At 37.2% G+C, this 25,105-nt stretch overlaps 1 gene segment (V, D, J or C); it reads right to left on the bottom strand.

Moving 5' to 3' along the window:
- Positions 1-25,105, bottom strand: part of LOC117062880 — a 239,923-nt gene that overhangs the window by 105,738 nt on the left and 109,080 nt on the right.

Raw genomic sequence — 25,105 nt, forward strand, 5'->3', positions numbered from 1 at the left:
TGGATACTCAGCATGTTTTTACAAATCCTATTACTCTTCTTTCTCCATACTCTCACCTTCCCAGTGGTAAACGGCTATTACAAAATCATTTGTCATTTAATAGTAAACAAAATGTATTTCTTCAACAATGTCTACTGGATAGCAGCCTTTAAAAAGAACTAAATTCTGAAAAATATAAGTAAAGACAGACTCAAAGAGAAAAATACTATTTCTAATAAAAGTGAGCATAGGACCCAGTAGGAAGAGTGACAAAAGAAGTTGTCATGGTTATGCTTGACCATGACTTACTGATGAGGAGGGTTTCATTAGTCATGTTCATTTATTATCAGCAGTAATAACACATATTGACATTATGTGATTCTTGATATGATGAACTGAAAAGGATTTATTCTTTCTATAATATTTTTGTCAAAAATGTGTAATGTGAATCTAATCAATAGAAAACATCAGACAAATCTGTGTCAAAGGGACATTCTGCAAAACAACTGTTCAGTATACCTTAAAAGTGCCACAGTCATGAGAAAAAAAGAAAGAATAAAGAACTGTCACAGATTTGGAGGAGATTGAAGGGATATGACAGCTAAATTCAGTAGAGAATCCTGGATTTGGTCCTGAAACATATAAAAGCTGTCAACAAGTACTGTAGTTTAACCAACATGGGATGGCAGCAAAAACTTGTAGCTTCTTGCCAAAGGGGGTGAACTTGAGTCGGGGTGGAGACTGGAGCAATAGTCTTCACCATTTCAAGTTATTTAAATATTAATTTTAAAATATTTGGAGAAAAAAATGGCAAAAACTTTCAAACATAATGAAACATATTAATCTATTGATCAAAGAAACTCAATGAAACTTATCTAGGTAAACACAATGAGACTCAGAATTACACACATTATAGTTCAAACACTGCAGGACAAAGATTTAGAGACAATCTAATGCAATAAGAAAAAACTGACCCATATATTACAGGGAAGTAATAATAAAGTTATTGGCTAACTTCATCATTACCAGTGGAGGTTAGAGAAAAGAGGAATGGCATATTTAAGTGTTGAAAGGAAATGAAAGTTAAAAAGAATTATGTATCTAGGGAAGCTAATCTTCAAAAACTATAGGCAAAGGCTGGGCACTGTGGCTCATGCCTGTAATCCAGCACTTTGGGAGGCCAAGGTGGGAGGATCATTTTAGGTCAGGAGGTCGAGACCAGCCTGGCCAACGTAATGAAACCCTGTCTGTACTAAAAATACAAAAAGTATTGGCGCCAAACTATCCAAGAGAACCCATTTAACCTGTCTTTCATTGTTTGTTTGTTTGTTTGCTTTTTGAGATGGAGTTTCGCTCTTTTGCCCAGTCTGGAGTGCAGTGGCATGATCTCGGCTCACGGCAAACTCCACATCCTGGATGCAAGCACTTCTCCTGCCTCAGCTTCCTGAGTAGCTGGGATTACAGGTGCATGTCACCACACCCAGCTAATTTTTGTCTTTTTAGTAGAGAGGAGGTTTCACCATCATGACCTTGGGTTGTATGTCTTTGTTTAAAGACACCATATTTAACATATATATAATCTATGTATTCAACATATATTATATATTTATTCTATGTATGTGTGTGTGTGTACATATATATAAACATTTGATTCATTCACATTGAATGCACAGCAAACAGTACTGTTATTCACGGATTCATGCTTGAACAAAGCTAATTGAACACACCAGTCTTCTCTTTGGACACATTAGAACTTTTTTGTGCTTAGCAACATTAGACAGCACTTCAGTACTAGACTTGGGTGCCATTTGAGAGTGACATCACCAACAAAAGAACACAAATGTGAGCAATGTGGGTGTAAATTACTGAAAATTGTCACCACTCTGTTCACATTTCTGGACAACCATGAAAGTGCTGGATTACAAACCAATTTTAGCAAGTAGGCAAACTTGCAAATATGGAAGCCAACAAATGATGAGCATGTATGTATCATTTACAATAGACTGTGAGCTTCTGAGTGTAAGACACAGACATTTCTCATCCTTCTTCCAATGGAAACAGTATCATGCACTGGATAATCTATAGACTAAGCTATTCTTATACTTTTAAAAATTATAGTGTTTATTAAAAACTTAAAACACATATAAAATAGGTAAGTCCAAATAAAATAGATACAAGGTTTCCTCTGCTTGATATTTTGTCATTCCCCTTGTCCTTTGGACCCATCAAGTGAATTGTGAGAGATTATATTACAAGCAGGAACCAGGCTTCTAGAAATGATGCTTTTCAGATTCTAGGATCTTAGCTGAGTGCATTTTTTCTTACTCAAAGCTGTCTCACTCCCTAGGCATTCTTAGGATAAACGCACTGATGCCACCTCTCCTGGAAAACACCACTTAAAATTCTTAGTTTGATGTCATACCTCAGCTGGTTGCCGTGTAAACATGCCTAATATATAACAACTGGTATTGAAAAGACTATTTCAAGACAAATTGTAAATTGTCCAGTTGAGATCTCTGCCCCTTTTGCTTTCAGAAATCATTTGGTAACATAGTTTCCTGGAAGTAATTACTCTTCTTATATAAGGAACTTCATTAGGGAGGAGTGAGGCCCCAAGGTATTGCATGATTTTAAGGGACCCACACCAAACTCAGGCACAAACGTAATTGTCCATGTAGAAGGGCTTTGGGAGGGCTTTCTATACATTTTTATGTTATAACACCCCTGTGTAATGTTACAGAAGGACTATGTTTAACAGTTGAGGTTTGATAATGTAAAAAGAAGCAAAATTAGACCTTAATCTGTGTCAAAGCCAACTACATGAAATTTTCAACATACTTAGTCCCTGGTCCTGGCAGAGAATCTAGGTGATGTACCCAAGAGTTGACATTTGTCTACCAGTTCAGCTGTTCTTTGCCTATAAGGGCTGTATGAGAAAGTGTTCCTATAGACCCCACAGTCCCAGAAACTACCTTGGAACACATATCTCCTTTCACAAATCTAATATTCTGGGAGGAATGCCTACCTAAACAATGTGATTCCATGAGACAGGATCAGCAAATTTTTTTCATCCTTGCCATCTCCTGTAAACCCACAAGGAAAAGTGCTCTGCGTAAATTTCAGGAACCTTCCTCTCATGCTTATGGTAAATATCAAGAAACAAGAACATGCTTCCTGCCTTGTAGTTCTGTTTCCTACAACCAGGATTCCAATATTACATAAGGCATTCAGCTTCTCCTTGGCTTCCATTCTTTGAATGAACATAAATTTTAGAGAGATCCTATTTTCACATGAAGAGGTGGCTAAAGTCTCATAAACTTAGACCACATTTCACGTGAAAATGGTTGTGTTTCTCTGGTGATACAGCCTCTGTCCACAGAGAGTGGAGATAAGCTAAACTACTTACTATAAAGAAATGCATTTTGGTATTCAATGGAAGGGATGTGACCTAAAATGTGAAAGTTTAATCTGTGGCAAGGAATCCACGGTTATAGAAAAGTGAACCTTTGTGGATGTTCTGATGCCAAGAATCAACTTATCTTTCAGCAAGATGTGGGAGATGAAAATATAGTTGGCTTTTAATGATTATTGATCTTTTGTATATCTGTCTTGCTGGTTACCAAAAATAAAAATAAAATAAAATAAATAAAATAAAAATACAAAAAGTAGCCAGACGTGATGGCACATGCCTGCAATCCCAGCTACTTGGGAGACTGAGGCAGGAAACTCTCTTGAACCTGGGAAATGGAGGTTGCAGTGAGCTGAGATTGCACCCCTGAGTTCCAGCCTGGGTGACAGAATGAGACTCCATCTCAAAACACACACATACGCGTGCACACACACACACACCCCCCAAACAAACAACCCACCCCCAAAAAACCATAGGTAAAGTAAAAACATTATTTGATAGACAAAAATGAAGAGGAATCAGGCCAAGGGTGTGGACTTATGCCTGTAATCCCAGCACTTAGGGAGGCCAACACAGAGGGTTATTGAGGCCAGGGGTTGGAGACCAGTTTGGGCAGCATAGAGAGACCTTTCTGTACAAATAATAATAACAATAAATTAGCTGGGCATGGTGGCGTGTGCCTATAGCACACGGATTGAATTGAGCGGGCGGATTGCTTGAGCCCAGGAGTTCCAGGTTACAGTCAGCACCACTGCATTCCAGCCCGGGTGACAGAGTGAGACCCTGTTTTCAAACAAACAAATAAAGAAACAAACAAGCAAACAGACAGACAAAAACAAACAGAAACATTACATGCAGACACTCTCTGTAAGAAATTCAAGCGGAAATCCTTTCTACTCACAGGAAATGATGTGGGATGGTTACTAAAATACACAGGAAGGAATAAAAGTCTCCAAAAGGGTAAAGAAATAAGAAATAATCTAGAAACAAATGATACTTTATTTGATTTGATATTCAAGTCCAGGAAGACCTAAGGCATTGTGATTGATGTAAAAATGGCAGTTACTTTGGTTGGAATATCAAGAGCAATAATCGACAGAAAAGGTGCATTAAAGAGGTATCTGGAGAATTTGAAATATTCTGTACTTTGATCTGGATCATGATTACTTTGATCTGGATCATGATCTCCATGATCATGGAGAAAACTTTATTCAGTTTCATACTTGAGGTCTCTACCCTTTACTCTGTATGTATTTTATGTCATTCCCCGCCGAGAAAAGAGACCAAAACTAGACAATTTAAACCAATATGAACAAGTAATTATTTCATAATTATTTCACCAAATAATTATGAAAACTCAACCTTATTAAAATGAAGTGTGAAATGTGCCTGGGAAACTGCTAAATAACTAGAACATGGGTAGAAAACAAAAAAAAAACAGAAAGAAAATTAAAATATATTCTTTCTCCCAGTCAGAGAACATAGATTTTATTTCCTAGTTTTGCCTCAAACACAGAAGACATTTTTACATTACTTTGCTCATAAGAAGGGCTCCTCTTCCCCACTCTCAACCCCTTCTGGCTCTTTCCATATCACTACACCCATCAGGGGATTTGGATGATGTCTCCTAGGGAGGACTGCTCCTTGTGAATCTCAGATAAAAGCTCAGCTCTACCCTTGCCTTGACTGATCAGGATTCCTCAGTTCACTTTCTCACAATGAGGCTCCCTGCTCTGCTCCTGGCGTTGCTAATGCTCTGGGTCTCTGGTAAGGATAGAAGGTGATGAGGGAGGAGAATGGAGTGGGAGAGTGAGCTCTGGGGGCCCCACTGCCTCCCATGTGTGTCCTGTTTATTTATTAGATGTGCACATCTTGTCCTCCAGCATGGGGCATATGAGGTTTAGATCTGTGAGATTGAGGAAGATTCCAGAAGGAGTAAGGACCTGTGCTCTGGTGAAGACTCTGACACAAAAAGAGGCGGATGGTTTAGGAGAATTATAGAGGGGTTTTGTGCTTGTAAAGCTCAGTAATTCAATGTTTTTGGGGCATGAATAAAAATCACAAACTTGAAAAATGATTTAGACTGAAATTAGTAACGAAGATAAATTGTGAAAATTGCTCATAACATTTGTAAATAAATTCTCACTTCTCTGTCATCATTTCAGGATCCAGTGGGGATACTGTGATGACCCAGACTCCACTCTCCCTGCCTGTCACTGGGCCAGCCTCCATCTCCTGCAGGTCTAGTCAGAGCCTCCCATATGGTAATGGAGTTAACTATTTGAATTGGTACCTGCAGAAACCAGACCAGCCTCCACAGCTCTTGATCTACTTGGGTTCCAGTCATTTTCCTGGAGTCCCAGACATGTTCACTGTCAGTGGGTCAGACACAGATTTCACACTGCAAATCAGCAGGGTGAAGGCTGAGGATGTCGGGGTTTATTACTGCGTGCAATGTCTACAAATTCCTCACACAGTGGTACAGCCCCAAACACAAACCTCTCCCTTAAGGTGGTCCAGTTGCCCAAATGTTCTTCTTGTCCAGAAAACAACAGACAGATTTTCTGAGTCTACTGGAGAAGACTTGAGAGAACCCAGGGGAGTATTTACTGCTGAGGGCTCTGGACCCTGAATGCTACAGCTTCACCTCAGATACCTCATGTTTATGTCCCATCAGTTGCAGCTCTGACAGCCATAAGCAGCAGGAGATAAGTGGTCCACATGTCGGTGAATACCCCGGCATGAGGGAAGGGCGATGTGAGTAAAATCCCATCCTAATTTCACTTTTTTGTACATTTGGCATTTAAATTTAGTTGGCATGACAGACAGAGCACTGAGGAAGATTTGTGGCAATACAAGTGGAATACATGCTGGGGTTTAGGAGATTTTTTCCTGTATTTTTCGTAGGACAATATTTGTTAATATGTAGAAACTGGTATTTTCTTTCTCTCTCAACTTCCTATGTCTCTTTGTTACTATGTATCTTCCTATGCCTTTAGCAGGTTTGAGATAGCATTCTACACAAGTTGTCCTCAGAAAGTTAGCTGAGAACAACTGGTAAAACTCTTGACTTTGAGCAGCCAAATAGACTTTTGTAAATTCATAGCACATAGAATATCTTAGTGCTAAAAGTCTTTGATTTGCCTCAATTAACTTTTGCTCAAAGAAAAACTGAGTTCTTGAAATTCCAAAAGCAGAGTTTGAAAACTAAACGCATAAACTGGAAGATGTAAAGTATAGAATTTACCCTTACACAACTAGACAAATACAGAATGATATGAGATCTTATTTTCTTTTTCAAAACCTAAGAATATTAATTCTTTGGGCAGACTGCAAGAATGGGTACATGAAGAGACTATAGTAGCCATCAGTTATTGGACAATTAACCTGCTCTTTGGCTTATAAATAGCAGAATTGGGGGTAGTGGTAGGGTTGTGAGTTGATAATACATTGATAATACAAACCTAGAAAAAAGCCCAGATGTGTTTTTTTTTAAAAGAATCAGTGTTAAAGGAGACTCTGTTAGACTTCCTAGAATAAACCCTGCACCACTGAAAGTTCCATTAGTAAGTAGTACATCAAGCAGGACTTTGCTTATTTCTGTAATAATAAAATGTTTAGTAAAGTTCCTGTGCAAGGAGACCTAAGATCATGTCACCCAGTCCCAGTCAGCCCAACACAGCAGAGGAGAACTTCAGTACACTCGTTCTGCCCCAAGACATGAACAAAATTGTATATTACATGAAGAATACAGAATTCAGGTGAAAAATTCCAACAAAGAATTTTGTATATCACCAAATCTTTATCAACAAAGGAGAAATCAATTTTTTTCCAGAGACACAATCTCTAATAAAATTTATTACCACTAGACCAGCTGTACTAGAGATCTTTAAGAGAGTTCTAAACCTAGAAATGAAAGAATGATACCTGCCACCACAAAACACAGTTAAATACATAGCCCACACACCCTATAAAGCACTTATACACTAGAAACTAGGAAACAACCAACAACTTCACGATAGGAACAAAACCTCACAGGTTGATATCAACCTTGAATATAAATGGTCTAAACTTTCCCAGGTAAAAGGCACAGAGTGACAATTTGGATAAAAAAACAAGACCCATCTTTCTGTTGTTTTCAAGAGACTCATCTCACATATAATGACATCAACAGGCTCAAAGTAAAGGGTTGGAGAAACATCTACCTTGCTGATGGAAAACAAAAAATAAGCAGGAGTCGTTGTTCTTACATCAGAGAAAACAGGTTTTAAATCAACAACAGTGAAAAAAGACAAAGAAGGACGTTACATAATGATAAAGAAAACAATTCAACAAGAAGACTTAACTGTTCTAAATATACATACATGCATCTAACCTTGGAGCACCCAAATTAAAAAAATAAGTATTTCTGGACCTATGGAAAGGCTTAGACAGCCACACAATAACAATGGAGAACAGCAACACCCCCCACTGACCATGTTAGACCATTGAGGCAGAAAACTAAGAAATTAAATTCTGGAATTAAATTTGACACTTGACCAATTAGACTTAACAGACATCTACAGAATATTTACCCATCAACTATAAAATATTCATTCTTCTCATCTGCATATGGGACATACTATAATATCTGACCACAGTGAAATAAAAACAGAAATCAACACCTGGAAGATATCCCAAAACCATGCAATTACATGCAAATGAAACAACTTGCTCCCAAGTGATTTTTGGGAAAACAATGAAATTAAGGCAGAAATAAAACTACTATTTGAGATAGATGAAAAGAGAGACACGACATACCAAAATCTATGGGATGCAGCAAAAGCAGTGTTAACAGGAAAAGCTTATAGCAATAAACACCTACCTCAAGTAGATAGAAAGATCTCAAATTAACGATCTAACATCACACCTAGAGGAACTGGAAAAACAAGAACAAACTAAACTAAAGCTAGGTAAAGAAAATAAGTAACTAAAATCAAAGAAGAACTGAAGGAAATTGAGGCCCCAAAATTCATACAAAGGACCAACAAAACCAAAAGTCATTTTTTTGAAGGGATAAGCAAGATTAACAGATCATTATGTAGATTGCAAAAAAAAAAAAAGAAAAGACTCAACTAAGCACAATCAGAAATAAAAAAAACTCACATTACAACAGATCCCACAGGAATACAAAATATCCTCAGAGACTATTATGAACACCTCTATGCACACAAACTGGAAAAACTAGAGGAAATGAATAAATTCCTGGAAACACACAACCTCCCAAGATTGAACCAGGAAGAAATCAGATCTCTGAGCAGGCCAATTTTGAACTCTGAAATTGAATCAGTAATGAAAAAAAGAAAAACTGCTTACCACAAGAAGTCCCAGACAGATGAGTTCACAGCCAAATTTTACCAGATGTAGAAAGAATAGCTGGTATCAGTACTAGTGGATCTATTCCAAAAAAATCAAGGAAAAGGAATTGCTCCCTAACTCATTCTATGAATCTAGCATCATCCTGATACTAAAATCTGACAAAGACACCACAAAAAATAAAACAGCAGGCCAATATCCTTGATGAACATAGATGCAAAAGTCCTGAACAAAATACTAGCAAACTGATTTTAGCAACATATTAAAATATTAATTCACCATGATCAAGTAGGCTTTACTCCAGGGATGTAAAGTTGGTTTAACATACACAAATCAATGCATGTGATTCACCACATAAACATAATTAAAAACGAAAACCATAGGATCATCTCAATAGATGCAGACCAAACTCCTGATAAAATTTAACAACCCCTCAGAACAAAAACCCTCACGAAGCTAGGCATCAAAGGAATTTACCCAAAATGAATAAGGGTCATCTATGACAAATTTATAGTCAACATTATAATGAATAGGCAGAAGCTGGAAGCATTCTCCTGAAAAACTGGAAGAAGAGAAGGATGTTCATTCTCACCACTACTATTCAATATGGCACTTGCAATCTTAGGTAGAGCAATCAGGCAAGAGAAAGAAAGAAAAGGCATCTAAACAGGCAAAGGAGAAGTCAAATTATCTGTCTTTGCTGATGATATGATTCTATACCGAGAAAACCAGTGAATCTGCCAAAAGGTTCCTAGAAATAATCAATGATTTCAGTAAAGTTTCAGGATACAAAATCAAATACTAAATATTTGGTGCATTTCTATACATCGATAGCATTCAAACCAAGAGTCAAATCAAAAACTCCATCCCATTTACAATAGCCACACATTAAAAAAATTATCTAGGAATACATCTAACTAAGGAAGTAAAAGATCTCTACACAAAGAACTACAAAACACTGCTGAAAAGAATCAGAGATTATGCAAATAAATGGAAACACATTCCATGGTCATGGTTGGGAGAGTCACACTATCATTAAAATGGTCATACTCCCTAAAGCAATCTGCAGATTCAATTTGATTCCTATCAGACTACTAATGTGATTTTTCACAGAATAGGAAAAACTATTTTTAAAAAGTCTGTGGAAACAAAAAGTGCCTGAATAGACAAAGCAATCCTAAGCAGAAGGCATTACACTCTACTATAAGGCTACAGTAATTAAAACACCATGGTACAGGTACAAAAATGGACACAGACCAATGGAACAGAACAGAGAATTCATAAATAAAGTAAGACACTTACAACCATCTGATCTTTAGCAAAATTGATAAAAATAAACAATGGGGGCCAGGTGCGGTGGCTCACGCCTGTAATCCCAGCACTTTGGGAGGCCGAGGCAGGCGGATCACAAGGTCAGGAGATTGAGACCATCCTGGCTAACATGGTGAAACCCCATCTCTACTAAAAACACAAAAAATGAACCGGGCGTGGTGGCAGGCACCTGTAGTCCCAGCTACTCAGGAGGCTGAGGCAGGAGAATGGCATGAACCTGGGAGGCGGAGGTTGCAGTGAGCCGAGATCATGCCACTGTACTCTAGCCTGGGTGACAGAATGAGACCCCATCTCAAAAAAATAAATAAATAAAATAAAATAAACCATGGGAAAGTGCTCCCTATTTAATAAATGGTGCTAGAGTAACTGAGTAGCCATACGCAGAATAAAACTGGTCTCCTACATTTCATCATATGCAAAAATTAACTCAAGATGGATTAAAAATTTAAATGGGAGACCTCAAACTGTAAAAATCCTAAAAGAAAGCATAGGAAATACCATTCTGGACACAGGACTTCACAAAGATTTCATGGCAAAGTAACCAAAAGTAATTGCAACAAAAACAAAAATGGACAAATGGGACCTAATTAAACCAAAGAGTTTCTGAACATCAAAGAAACTATCAGCAAAGTAAACAGACAGCCTACAGAATGGGAGAAAATGTTCACAAACTATGCAACTGATAGAGGCCTAATCTCCATAATCTATAAGGAATTTAAATGGCTTAACAAGCAAAACACAAATAACCCATTAAAAAGTGGACAAAAGGCATGAACAGAAACTTTTCAAAAGAACACAGACAAGTGGCCAAAAAACATGAAAAAATGCTTTGCATCATTAATCATCAGAGAGATGCAAATGAAATCTACAATGAGATATCATCTCATGCCAGTAAGAATGCTTATTGTTAAAAAGTCAGTAAATAACAGATTCTGGTGAGGCTGTGAAAAAAACAGAATGCTTATGCACTGTTGGTGGAAATGTAAAGTAGTTCAACCACTGTGGAAAGCAGTTTGGAGACTTCTGAAAAATCTTAAATTATTTGACCCAGCAAGCCCATTACTTGATATATATCCAAAAGAAAATAAATTGTTCTATAAAAAAGATACATGCACTCATGTGTTTATTGCATCACTATTCACAATAATAAAAACATGGATCAACCAAGTTGCCCATCAATGATGAATTGGATAATGAAACTGTGGTGCATATACACCACGGAATACTGTACAGCCATTGAAAAGAGTAAAATCATGTCCTTTTCAGCAACATGGATTCAGCTGGAGGCCATTATTCTAAGTGAATGAAGCAAGAACAGAAAACCAAATACCACATGTTCTCACTTATAAGTGGGAGCTAAACATTGGGTACACATGGACATAAAGATGAGAACAATACACACTGGGAATTGCTAGATGGGGAGAGAAGGAGAAGGGAGAGAACTGAAAAGCTGCCTATTGAGTAGTATGTGTACCACCTGGGTGATGGGATTATTTGTACAACAAACCCCAGTGTCACATGGTAAACCTATGTAACAAACCTGCACATGTACCCCCTGAATCTAAAATAAAAGTTGAAATTATTTAAAAAAAGCAAAATAAAAAAGGAAAACCGTAGACTAATATTTCTCATAATCATAGTTGCAAAACCCCTTGACAAAATAGTTTCAAAAATAATCCATCAATAAATAGAATGGAATAATGCATCACAACCAAATAGAATTTATTCCAAGAATGTAGGGCTGATTTGTATTTGAAAAGCAATTAATAAAATTCACTGTAATAACAGATTAAAAAAGAAAAAGTAGCAATTAGAGAAGTAGAGGAAGAAAATGGAATGAATTATGACATAAGACGAGGAAACAGAGTTGCAAATGTAGAACATTGGTAAGCACTAAAAGAGATTCAACCTTGCTGAATATGTACTGTTTGGTAGAGATTTTAAAAAACAGTATATTCATATGGTATCTTATTTAATCATTTTCATATTCTGAGAAATAGTGCCTGACATTGTTTTACATACAAGTGAACTGAGGCACAGAAAATAACTTGACCTTTTTTTTTTTAAACCAAAAATATATCTGGAATCCTATGAACTCATATGTGTCTTCTTTCATAACCCACCTTATTTATTAGTAACTAGCGCTTTCTAAGCCTGGCTGAACTTCAGAATCATGGGAAGCTTGTGAAAATATGTTTTCTCCAGATATCAACTCATCTTAAAAGATCAGCATTTCCAAACTGCGGAGGGGAAATCTGCATTTTAACAACACCCTAGGTGATTCTTCTGTTGCCTAAAATAACAGCAGACATGCTTTTGAAGACCACATTTGCACGATATTTTTAAAAGACAGAAGAATCACAGTATTGTCTACCAAAATTTTAACATGGTTAGTTATCTAGAACAGTGCACCACACACGGTGAATCTACAACAAATAACAATGATTATGTGTGCAAATGTGAAAGTGAAGTCAGACAAGGTAAGAATGGAATACTTCCAATTGGATTTAAATTTCTAGTTCGTGAGTGACCTATGACTGATGGATCAAGTTATTGAGATGGTTGCACACATTTACAGAGTTAACACTGGTGGCATCTGGAGGGACAAAGAGCACCATGCACTATACTTATATCTAAAGAAAGCCTATAAGGAGGAAGTAGGATACCGGAATGGAAATTAGAAAATAGTTATGTCCCAGAGGAACAGGAAGGAGGAAAGAATCCAGTTTTGAAACAAAGCCCACAAGGTAAATGCAGAAAGTCAGACCAGGAAGCACTTACTAGAAGAGCCTTGATGGAGAGTACATAGGCTAGAGAAACAGCCTAAGGTCTGATGAAGAAGTTCTTGATAGTAAGGTACTGAGGATTGAACCTGGGAGGCTCCCAAGGTGAGTGAGTGATACGAGCAAGGTGACACAGCAAAGGAACAAAATGGAAAGTTCAGTGTCATCAGACACAAGGAGGAGATGGTGAATGAATCAGGGTGTAAAGCCAGCTATCTCTACACCACAAGATGCATATGAAGGCTGGATGGGCTCAGCATACAAATACATCTGTCGGGACAACACAGAGTCAGGTGATGGAAAGAAAACCTGGAGCAACGTAGAGAAGGGACCATGATAGATCATTACAGAGTGTTCATGGGATAACTTCCGTGTGCAAGAGACTCAGAACAGGATAACCTTCTCAATTTTCTCTTGAAACGTGCACATACTTCCATGATTAAACTAGGAGAAGGCTTCTCATACAAATAAGGGAGAAATAGGGCTGAGCAGAAAGGAGGCAGCAGCTTCAGCAAAGACCCACTGACCCATGGCCTGGGAAGGAGGCTTGTGTTTGAGTCTGAAGCACTATGGGAGAAGTGCTGTAATAGTGCTGACAGTAATAAACTGCCACATCTCCAGCCTGGAGGCTAGTGAAGGTGAGAGTGAAATCTGTCTCAGACCTGCTGCCAATGAACTGGTCAGGGACCCCGGGTGCCTGGGTAGATGCCCAGGAGATGAGCATCTTAGGTACCTGTCCTGGTTTCTGCTAGTGCGAGGCCAAGTAGTTCTTACTGTCAAACGTGTTTAAAAGACTCTGACTTGACTTGCAGTTGATGATGACCATCTCTCCTGGAGACACAGCCAGCAAGCCTGGAGACTGGGTCAGCGTGATACCACCACAGGCACCTGCAATCAGGAATAGACAGTGACTACACGTTCTATCACAAAGATACTAAAATGTACATCTAAAATATATTTTTAATCATAAGTAATCAGACTGTTTTCAGATGAAATTTTTCACTCTACATATCAGAATCATGTTTCCAATTTTCTAAAAGGACAGTCATTTAAACCTTCACCTGAGATTCAGATACCAGGAAGATTAGAAATTTGGACTGTGACTCCATCTTGTTAAATTCACTCTTCTGATGCCCCCAGGCCCCATCTCTAAGAAACTCCATGAATAGAGCTCTGAGAAGCCAGCCTGGTGCCCGAGAAGCCTATGCAAAGCATTAGAGAGGAAGGGAGCAAAAGTGTTTGTGCAGTGAGCTCCAAAGACAATGGAAAGAGGAGACCAAAATACTATTACCCCAGAAATATTATTGTATGGCTACAAATGCCCAGGAATCAACTTAAGACTATAATTTTTAATAAAGTTTAGCAAAGTTTCCTAATGGAAAATATTTTTTACATACACTATATTCTTGCAAATAAGATGCAATCAAGTTGAAAGCATAAATGATTTTTGAAATAGACTATATATGTTTGTGAGGATATAATTTCAAAACTTAACTGAAACATTAATACGGTGTCAGTGCATGGACTGCATGTGTGTCACTGGATATAGTGAGGGTACAACGCACAGATTTATACCTCTATCTCAGATTCTCTTTTTAGTTTTAATTATATATTTTAAATTTTTCTCAGACAACCCAAAGGCAAATACATTCAAATTAGACCTCTGATACTTCCCTCATCACAAACACTACCTGAAAAATCAGTTATCCAATACATATGAATTCTCCTTGTCACTGCTATTGAGGCCAACTAATTTCTCAAATAACATCTTAGAGTCTTCCTAGATTCCTGTCACTAGCAGACCTAAGGTGTCACAGCTCCTCCTGGGGGGAAATTGGTGAAGTAGCTTCAGCTTTCAAGTTGTGATAGAGCAGTTCCTCATTTATTCCTATCCCTTTCCCCCAAAATATAAACTTACACAATTAGCAGTATCATAAACTCTTCTAGGCAGGGGGGCATTTTGAACAAATTAAACAGAGCCCCCAACTGCATAGAGCATACATTGTAATAGGAGGGACGGATAATAAACAAACAAATAACATTTCTCTGTGGCTCCTCCCCTGCTCCCCATTAGTTCCTCCCTTGCAGCAATGCAATTACTCAAGGCAGGTGGGACAGTGGGCATCTGGGCCCACTTAGTGTACCCTCATCTCTCAGGATGGACAATCAGAGGAAGACGGAGCAAGTTGGTGTAGCTGAACACTTGTGTTTTCTGAAAAAAGAGTCAATTGCAGTCTCATTAATTGCCTGATATCCAAATTACCTCATGATTAAGGATAGTGATTTTATAAGGCATAATTTTCCTGCAGCATGAAACCCCCAGCACACAGGTCAGTGACAAGAATCAATGTTTTGACACAATATATAAAAATGAGCTAGACCTACTTTTAGCAGAGGGTTTTTTAACGTTTCTTATTTATTTGTAGTGCAGATCACTTTATTTCTGCTTTACCTTTCCTTTTAAAAAAATTTTTTTTTATGTATTTTTTTTCCTGGGCTAGATAAGAGAAAAGGAGCTTTCCCCTGTTATGTTCCTTGGATTTGCTATAACTTCTCATTAAAGTTACTGCTCTGTTTTTTTTCTGTAATCTGTAACTCAGAGTTCTACGACAAGTAGAAGTATGGACTTTTGTGTTTTCTCCTCCAACATGTCTATTTACTATTTTAAAACTCTCAATTGCTGTTTGGTAGACTGTTTGGCTTTGGAAATGCTGATTTCAACCCAGGGAAGAAATGCAGGACAGTGATGAGCCTCTCAGAGAAGCCATCTGCTTGGCTGCAATGACCTGTCAATGGATGGTCGTTATCTAAGCTTGACTACACGGAAAGAATGTCAGATTCCTGATGGAATGCGAGGAATTAACACAGAACATAAAAAGAAGCATATAATTATGGGATCTATGGGCATCCAGACTAAATTTTCCTTAATATGTAACTGGTACAAAGGTAGACAGAGTGCAGAGGAAGGACACTGTCTAAGTCATATTAGATCTTAGTGATGCAAATTAGATCTTACTGATACAAATGAGACATTGAATTAAGTCTTTCTCTCAGTCTGGCCCTTAGAATTTTCTTTTGTAAGATTTTAAAATGCTTTAAGAAATACTTACATATGTAAAAGCTGACCCCTGAGCCATCACTGACACAGATGGTACCAGGACCACTGTGCACAGACAGGCTTTCGACTCTGAGTAGCAGACACAAGTTTGCTGTATTTGCAGCCTCCACTTGAGGGCTTAGGGGTTCCCTGGCCTGACTACATTGATAGCACAACTGGCTTTGACTCTATCCCCAATTCCCCTTCCTCTCTATCACCTATGCGAATCACATTCTCCAGGTGATATCCTGCGGATATTCTTGGTCTTCATCCTGCCTTAGAGAAAACTGATCCTCAGTGGCCTCACCTGATCCAGAGTTTTAGGTTTATCCTGACCCAGACTCTAATTCTAGGGTTATCATCTTGAGTTGGAGGAAGCAATGGTGATTTTTAGAAGATAATCGCTGTGGCATCAGTAGTCAGAGGCTTCATGTTGATGAGCTGTGGGAAATAAGATCAAATGGCAGCAAAAGCATGGAATATGGGAGTTTCCAAAATAAGAATAAGGTATAGCCCATTTGGTTCACTGGAAATTAAAGAGACCTATGGCCTTGGACAATGATGTATGTGTGAGTTACCCACTCTTCAAAGAAACATGGTGTTATCTTTGTGTATTTTCACTGAATGGCTTGGTCATATAATGGTAATAAGAATGGCAGCAAAATGCCCAGTCATTGCCCAATGGGCTCACGAAAAAGTGATCGCAGTGGCAGGGATGGAGCTAGCTTATGCATGGCCTCGGTAAAATGGACTTTCATTCCCTACAGCTGATCTGGCTGTGGCCACAGCTGAGTGTCCAATTTGTCAGATGCAGAGACCTACACTAATTCTCTAATATGGCACCACTCCCCTGGGTGACAAGCAGCTACAGACCACTTCCATAATGTTAAGAAACAGCATTTCATTCCTACTAGAATAGATGGCTACTCTGGATATGGATTTACCTTCCCTGAACACAGTGCTTTTGCTTGAACTATGATCTGTAAACTTACAGAAAGCCAATAATCCTAAGCAATTTTATATTCTCTGGACATGGTGTTTAGCTGCTGCAATCAAATATGATTTAATTAACTTACCATGAGTAAGTGGCTTCTCTTGCTTAGCTAACAAATATGCCACTCAAAAACTTAGTTTGGCGCCAGCCTCATTTTCATTTTTTAGTTTTGTGAATAAATTCTGCTATGAACAGCTATTGTGTTTTAAATATTCTAATTTTTGAAAGTCATGAATAGGTATTGGATTTTGACAAATGATTTTTCTGCACCTAATGATATGATCATGTGAAATTTCTTCCCTCTCAATCTGTATATCTTTTATTTCCATTATTTGTCTTATTATGTTGGCTAGAACTTGTAGTACTATGTAGAAAAGGAAGTGAGAGGGAACATCCTTTCCGTATCTTAGCAGGAAAGCTTCTAATTTCTCACCATTAAATTTATATGTAGATTTTTGTAGATGGACTTTATGACTTGCATCTACAAAAGGAAGTTCTTGTCTATTCTCAGTTTACTGAGAGTTTTTTCTTTATAATTAATGAGTATGGGATTTCTTTAAGTTCTTTTTCTGCATCTATCGATATGATTATGTATTTCTTCTTAATCTGTTGATATGAAGGATTACATTAATTGGTTTATTAATGTTGAACCAGCCTTGCAGATGTGGAATAAATCTCAATGGTTGTAGTATATAATTCTTTTTAGATATTGTTGGGTTTGATTTACTAATATTTTATTGAGGAATATTGCATCTATTTTCAAGAGCAATAATGGTCTGTAGGTTTTTTTGGTAATTTCTTCATTTTGGTTTGGCATTCTGGTTATGCTGGTCTCATAGGAACAGGAAGTATTCTCTCCACTTTTCTCTTCTGTAATATGTTGTAGAGAATTGGTATAATTTCTTCCTTAAATATTAGATAGAATTCACCTATAAACCCATCTAGGCCTGGTGTTTTCCATTTTGAAAGCTTGTTAATTATTGATTCTACTTCTTTAACAGATATAGGTCTTTTCTGATTTTACTATTTCTTCAGTGAAAGCTTTAGTAGATTGTATTTTTCAAAAAGTTGGTTTATTTCATCTAGTTTATCAAGTATGTTATCTATAGTAATCCTTTACTATTTTTTAGTGTCCATAAAATCTGTAATGATGTCCTCTTTTTAATTTAATTCCTTGATACTTTTCCTTGCTCTGAAGTCTGGTCTGTCTGAAGCTACTCTGGTTTTCTTTTGATAAGTGTTAGCATGGTATATTTTTCTCTATCCCTTTACTTTTAATCTATATGTCTTTATATTTACAATGGATTTCTTATAGACTACATATAATTGGGAGTGTTTTTTAATGTATGCTGACAATCTCTTTTAATTGATGTATCAACCTATTGATGTCTAAAGTGATTATTAGTACATTTGGATTAATGTCTACTGTTTATTATTATTTTGTATTTGGTGCCCTGGTTCTTTTTTCTCATTTGTCTCCACATTTTTTTCTGCCTTTTGTGATTTCAATTGAGCATTTTGTATGATTCCATTTTCTTTCTTTCCTTAGCATATCAGTGAGGGTGATCTTTTTTTTTTTTTTTTTACTTTTTAAGTAGTTGTACTAGGGTTTGCAAATGTACAATTAATCTAAGTCAACTTTTATTTTTCTTTCTTATGTTAAATTTTTTGTTAGAATGAAAGCTGATAAGAAAACAACTTATAGAGAGAAAACTTTTACTATATATTCTTAAGTGTAGATTATATAAGTGATGTTTGAATACATGCTTGTTATTACGAGACTACAATAAAGTATTTAGATTAAAAAGTAAAAGCCACTCTTTATATACCACTAGTGGTCTTTCTACTCTTCCGGTGATTTAATAAAATAATTTTTTATTGTTTTTCCAAAATATTTTATTATTAAATTTTAATTTTTCATATTTATGGGATAAATGTGATATTTTGATATATGCATACAATGTGTAATGATCAAATCAAGATATTTAGGATATCCATCATTTCAAACATTCACAATTTCTATGTGTTGAGAATATTCAAAATCTTCTCTTTTAGCTATTTTTAAATGTACAATGTTATTGATAGCTATTGTCACCCTATGATGCTATAAAAAGTTTAAGCCTTTTCTGTAACTGCATGTCTGCATCCATCAACCAGCCTCTGTTTATTCCCCCCTTCCCAGTTTCTGGTAACTATCCTACTCTCTGGCTTCATGAGATCCACTACTTTAGCTCTTACATATGAGTGAGAAGAGGAAATATTTGTCTTTCTGTGGCTGATTTATTTCTAAGTCCACTTTTAATTAACATTAAACTGTTTCGTGGGTAGTGCAAATATGTTATGATAGCTATTTATAGTCCCCATCTCCTATTCCCTTCATCATGACTGTCAATTATTTCACTTCTTGATATCTCACTCCCCCCGTCCTTGTTTGCCTGGTTTCTGAGGAGGAGTAGTGTGAAATTTTTATCTTTGCTTGTCTACAGGTACTGTGACTTTTTTCTTTGGTTTCTTTCAAGATATTACCTTTGCATCTTTTTTTCTGAATTTTGCATCTGATATGCCTAGGTATAATTTTTTGTTATTGCTTTTTGTTGCAGGGCAGCATTTATCTTTGCTTGGTGTTTTCTGAGCTTCCTGGATCTGTGATTTGGTGTCTGACATTAATTTGGGGGCTTTCTCAGTTGTTACTCCAAATATTGTTTCTTCCGAATACTTTTACTTGGTTAATTTTCTTCTGAATATTTTTCACATTAAATTTACGAAATTTAATTTTAAATTAATAAAATTAAACGTTCTTCAATTAGTGAGTTGTTTACAATTGTGGGCTGTATTTAGAAAAGTTTTTAGAAACATTCTTGTACATGTCTTCTTGTGGACTTGTGCAACCACTTCTCTTAGGCGTATTCCTAGGAATGAAAGCACTGAGTCGTAGGGTTGGTGTAGGTTTGTCTTTACTAAACCTATGAATAATGATGTTGGGTGACTTGTCATATGCGTATTCTTTATTGGCTATTTGAATAACTGTTTCTTGAGATATGCTTGTTTAAATCTTGCAATAAATGTGTAATTAATCCAAATCAACTTTTTTTCACCCTTTTAAGCTAAACTTTTTATTAGAATGAAACTCAATAATAAAGTCTATATACATAGGTTCGAGATGTGCTTCTTCAAATCATGCATTTGACACCATGCATTTAAATAAGCACTATGTGTCTCAAGACTATGTGTATAGCCTTTTTAAAGTTCTTTATATATAGTGTATATAGTCATTTTTTGAGTTCTTTGTATATTCTGATAACATTTTTGTTATAAATATGCATTAAAATATCCTCTCCCCTTTTTCAATGTGTCTACTTACTTTATTAATGTTATCAGCACATCACTTTCAAAAAGTGATCCTTTGGGGATTTTAACTGGATTGCATTGATTCTTCATGTCAATTTTTAGGAAATTTAAATTATAACAATACTGAGTATTCTGCTCAGTGAACATGCAAAAAAATATTGACTGAAATCTTCTTTAATTGACAGTAGATATTTTATACGTTGACATCATATCCAAAGACTTGGTTAAGTTGTTGTTTTTATTGGTTTATTTGTAGATTGCCTAAGAATTTAGGTACACAGTATACTACTAGCAATAAAGACATATTTCTCTTTCCAGAACTGTACCTTTTACTTCTTTGTGCTGCTTTATTGTATTTTCTAAGACCTTCAGTAAAATTTTGAATAGAAATGGTGCCAATGGATATCTATGTGTTTTTTTCTAATCTGGTTGATAAAATATTCAATAATGTATGACTGAGTGTGATGTTTGTAGTAGGATATTTGTATGTACATCATTGGACTAAGGAATTTCTCCTTTGTTTTTGACTTACTGAGAATTTTCACTATGAATAACTGTTGACTGTTTTTAAATGATTTTAGCATCTATTGAGATATTCATATAGTTTTCTTTGGTATTCTCTCACCATGATGAATTATACAGATTCATCTTTTTACATTAAAGTAACTTTGCATTCCTGGAATATATTCTACTTGGTCATAATGAATTGGTGTACATACATATAGATTACATATAGATATAATATTGATTATATAATATATGTTGACACAGTCTCCAGCCACTCTGTCTCCAGGGGAAAGAGCCACTATGACCTGCAGGGCCAATTAGAGTGTTAGCAGCTGTTTGGCCTGGTACCAGCAGAAACCATGCATAGTCTTGTGGATGGATTTAATTTTCTCTCTCTCTTTTTTGTTCTTTTGAGATGGAGTCTCCCTCTGTCGCCCAGGCTGGAGTGCAGTGGCGCGATCTTGGCTCATGGCAAGCTCCGCCTTCCGGGTTCACGCCATTTTCCTGTCTCAGCCTTCTGAGTAGCTGGAATTACAGGTGCCCGCCACCAAGTCCAGCTAATTTTTTTCTATTTTTTAGTAGAGACAGGGTTTCACCGTGTTAGCTAGGATGGTCTGGATCGCCTGATCTCGTGATCTGCCCACCTCAGCTTCCCAAAGTGCTGGGATTACAGGCGTGAGCCACTGGGCCCGGCCTTCTCTCTTCCTAAAAATAATTTTTATGTCTATGTTCATGAGAATATTGGTTTTTAATTTCATATTTGTAATGTTTCTATCACTTTTTGGTATTGAGATTACCCTGAGCTCATATAATAATTTTGGAAGTATTTTCCCTCTTTTATTATCTTGAAAGTTCATTTAATTTTGATATGGTATATTACTGAAACACTTGGTATAATTAACCATTCCACCATATATGAGACAGGAGTTTATTCCAGATTCATTATTACTGTGTCAAAAAAGTTGCCATAAAAGTTTCACATCCTCCTTTTATCTTTTTACTTTCATAGTCTCTGTAATGATTTCCTCCTTTTCATTTCTGATAATGTATTTTGTGTCTTTTTCTCTCTCCCCTCATTTTGTCCTGTCCCCCTTCTTGGATAGCCATAGGCTTCCATTCCTTTTTGGTGCTGTGATATGTTGGTTATTCTGAGTATGAGACTATTCACAGTTTTTATATGTAACAATTTGGAAAGTGTTATGACATCAGCCTCCCTTTCACCAAACTGTGACCTGTTCAAGCATTATCTCCCAATCAATGCACAGTTTCTCTGCTCGTTACTGAAACAATTCAGATAAGCAGTACAGGATTTCAGTTTACATTTGGAATGTAACCCTCCACAACTCAGAGGGAGTAAAGAAGATAAAATGATTAATAGATAGTGGGTTTGAATAAGAAAATCTATTTAAGAAGGAAAGCATAATCATTTCAGTTTAAGCTAGCCTAGTAATTCTTCCAGGAGTGAGCCTAGTTTAATATCTCTCTCTCCATCATCATAAAAGTGTGGCACCTAACCGAATCTAAGAAACCCACCAGCTCTCTATGTTCACAACTGTGACTACTTTCTGTTATGATAGTCTTTTCCTCTACACTGCAATCTTACCTGGCATGTTACTCAAAGCAACACTTAGGAAAAAAAAATCCAGATAGAGCTAACAAGACTTCTCTAAGTAAGGGATATGTAAACTAGCTTGATTGTGGTAATCGTTTCACAATGTATGTGTGTATTGAAGTTGTACACCTTAAATATGTATATTTACTTCTCTAGAGATGTCTGGACCATCATTTCTCCATCTCTAGAGGGAGCTATGGGTATGAAGAAGAGCAGAGCTTGTAAATCTTCCAGGCGCTTTTACTCTGTCTTCCACAACAACAACAACAACAACAACCACAATCACATAGCACAGCACAGGCCTCTACTGTTTCTAGTGCTTTTATGTCATAAGTATTCTGCCTTTGACACAATTGACACAATTGTGGTTGTCTTTGTACCCATAGTGCTGGGTCTAATTGGGTGTTGCTCTTTGTTAATTTTTACAAAGAATAAGAAATGAGGTGGCTTCAGAGAGCTCGGGAAAAAAAAAAAAAAAAAAAGCCAGGTAGTAAAGAAAAGAATAATTTGAAATATAAATTTCTGGGCAACTCCTTATTTTGTCTGTTTCAACCATGCACCAAAGGAGGTGTCTGAATGTTTTGGTGTTGGAAAGAGAGATGGGACCTCTCAATATGGTTGTACTAAACACCACCTAGTTGAGTCTAGGTAAATGGTATGGTGAGAAGACACAAGGATTAAATTTTTTGACCACAGGGGAGGAGTTTTACCCTCAGGCTGAGCCAATGGCCTTTCCTAGCCTGACCACCTGGGCAGGGGCTGCTCCGTGCAGAGAAGAGGAGGCAGGTGGTCTCTGCAGCTGGAAGCCCAGCACTTGTCTCAGCTGCTTTGCATGTCCCTCCCAGCTGCCCTGCTGTCATATTAATGCCAGGATCGGAGCTGGAGGAAGAGCTGCTAGGTTAGGACCCAGAGGGAACCATGGAAGCCCCAGCGCAGCTTCTCTGCCTTCTGCTACTCTGGCTCCCAGGTGAGGGGAACATGGGATGGTTCTGCATGTTGGTGAAACTCTCTCAATGTCGTGGGGTCCTAGGACCTGGCACCTCTGCTCAATAAGCACAAAAATTAAAGCTCAATGTAGATCAATGGTCCTGGATGTACTGGGAAGACAGTGGGTTTGATCTAGATTGCATGAGTGACTTTTCCATTTTATTCCAATCTCAGGTACCGCCGGACAAGTTATATTGACACAGTCTCCAGCCACCCTGTCTTTGTCTGCAGGGGAAAGAGCCACCCTCTCCTGCAGGGCCAGTCAGAGTGTTAACAGCTACTTAGCCTGGTACCAGCAGAAACCTGGGCAGGCTCCCAGGCTCCTCATCCATAGTGCATCCAGCAGGGCCACTGGCATCCCAGACAGGTTCAGTGGCAGCGGGTCTGGGACAGAGTTCACTCTCACCATCAGCAGCCTGGAGCCTGAAGATGTTGGAGTTTATCACTGCTATCAGTATAATAGCGGATACCCCACAGTGATTCAACACAAAACAAAAACCTCCAGGAGACCATCAGTGTGTTTTGCTTACACCACCTGTTTCCTTTATAGGCAGCTGCCATAGTGGCTGCTCAGCTTCAGCATTTCTGCCTCTATTTGGAAATTTTAGGGTTCTAAAGAGTAACTCCTTGATGAGATTTGGGCTCTGATTCCCAGAGTTTTTCTCACACTTAGTTACACAGGCAGTTTCAGGAACCATTTCACTTGCAGTGGTATTGGATCAGACTTACATGAGTCAATGTCTTTAAAGATATACCTGGTCATGCCCAGTGCAATAAGACAACAACAACAACAACAGCAAAGAACAAGAATTAGAATGAAAGAATTAAAACCGTCACAATTGGCAAATTAAAGAATCGTGTGCAGAGAAAATTTGAAAGAATATACGGAGAAAGTATTAGGGTTAATGAGGGAAATAGCAAGTCACTGGATTCAGGTTCAATACAGAAATATCAATTTGGTTTCTATCTAACTGTAACAAATGATGAAAAATGATGAAGCATCATTTGTGATTGCATAAAAACATTCAATATTTAGGAAAGAATAAACAAGTGTAAAATTTCTACACTGAAATATCCAGAATAGCATTCAATGAAATAGAAGAAAACCTAAGGAAATAGAGGAATATATTATGTCCAAGGATTGAAAGTTTTAGTATTATATGGATATTAAGTCTTCACAAATTCATGTGTCAATTCATTATAATTGAAATCAAAATTCTAAGATAATTTTGTAATGGAAAAGTATAAGCTGATTTTAAATTTTTTATGGGAATGTGAAGAGCATAGAACAAGCACAACGATCCTGAAGAAGCACTGGAATAAAGTTTACAGTGCTCCATGCCAGGAATGTGCAGCTGGTGTAAGTTCAGCCCCATTGTCCCATGGAACAGAAGAGAATGTTCAGAGATACACCCACCCATATACAGTTTACTTTTTAACTTCAAAGATGACGCTGCAGAAACTGTATGTACCTCTTTACAGAAAAGATCTAGGTCAATTATATACATGAAAGGTCAGCTAGGATATAACAGGTCCTCAGCATCACAAGTCACCAGAGAGTGACGATCACAGCAAGCAAACTGCTGCTAAATCATAAGATGACTAAACACTAAAAAGACAAACCGTGCTAAACACAGCATAGGGAGTGGAGCATCTGGAACACTCAGACTTTGAGTTTGGGAATGTGGGGAAAAGACAGAGA

The sequence above is a fragment of the Trachypithecus francoisi genome, unplaced genomic scaffold, assembly GCF_009764315.1.
Source record: "Trachypithecus francoisi isolate TF-2019V2 unplaced genomic scaffold, Tfra_2.0 Lachesis_group17, whole genome shotgun sequence".
NCBI lineage: Eukaryota > Metazoa > Chordata > Mammalia > Primates > Cercopithecidae > Trachypithecus > Trachypithecus francoisi.